This window comes from Choristoneura fumiferana, chromosome 14 (genome assembly GCF_025370935.1).
Source record: "Choristoneura fumiferana chromosome 14, NRCan_CFum_1, whole genome shotgun sequence".
Classification (NCBI taxonomy): Eukaryota; Metazoa; Arthropoda; class Insecta; order Lepidoptera; family Tortricidae; genus Choristoneura; species Choristoneura fumiferana.
The window spans coordinates 19,443,625-19,445,029 of record NC_133485.1 but is presented as its reverse complement, the minus strand read 5'-3'; positions in this window follow the sequence as shown (position 1 = coordinate 19,445,029).

Here is a 1,405-nt window from a genome sequence, read left to right as displayed (position 1 = left end):
TTACAAAATATATTTTCAGTATTTTGAATATTTTATTCAACGTCAAAACTCAAACATATTTTGGTGTTTATCGTCAATTATAGCGCATTATAGCAACTGAAGCAGCAATTAGAACGAGCGAATGCCAACTTGCAACTTAATAATACAATAAAATACTTACCATAAAATATTATTCATAATATTGTATTTAAACACTTACAATATCGACAAATCAGTTTATATAATTACAAAACACTTGGGCACTTTTGCACCGGGAATGACAAGGGGCGAGTTATTTGACTAAGTTATTTTTGTAATAATTGTTTATAGTTAATTCATCGACGCTCAAATAAACTTAAAAGACAACAATTATAATGTTTTTTCTCTAAGTCCTTCCTTCAATCCCTCTACAGAGTAGGAAATACATTCAGGACACGTTTTGGTGTAAAGCTAATTTACATTAAGTAACTGACTCATGCTAGCATTGTATTACTTTAAATTGCGCACCAAGCATTCTAATGTTATTTTCTTGAAATTACTTAATTGGATCATCCCAGTCTATATACGTCCCACTGCTGGGCACAGGCCTCCTCTCAGAACCAGAAAAACCAGAAAAATAAGACCAGCGCTGGGAATCGAACCCAGGTCCTCGGCATTCCGTGCCGTGTGATATACCACTACACCACCGCTGGACAAAAAATTTTAAAAAAACAACAACAAATAAGTAACAAAAAGTAACGTAAAAGTAACAAAAACTTTGGAACTGAAATAAAAAATAGAAAAAGATTCCAAAAAAAAACAATCTTCGTTTACCTACTGAACGGCGGACATGATCTAGAATTTTTGTATATATACATTTTGTTTTCGGAGGTTAGCTTTAAGAAATATCGTATTAAGGAATTTTGGTTTTAGAAATTATGCTACAGACACGTAATTTTTTCTTTTAGATTTTAATAATTCAACACCGACGCACGCGACACCATTTTTACGCTCCATTCCAATACGTGCCTTACATTTCAACATCCACGACCTCATCTTTTTGCAAAGAAGTTGGAAGCGTCAAATTATTCCTTGATGCGCGTGACAACAATCTGAAGTAGAATGTACCATCAGCCAAATATGTGGTCTACCACCTTAAAGTTGATAATCGTTTACATGTCTATAACAATAATGCCCATAGACGTGTCTGTCAACTTGAAAGTTTGACTTTAGCGACCTAACAATTTGATAGGAACTTGTTTAAAAATTGATATACTCGTACCACTTATTTGGCTGATGGTACACGAGATGTTGATTAAGCGCCCCTAGGGATAATGTTACATCGCTGAATCTTTGATCGATGATGATATATCATTAGTTCCTATACTATGCTAGAATTGTCTAACACCAAGATCTTTTTAACATTAAAAATAATCGAATTTCATTC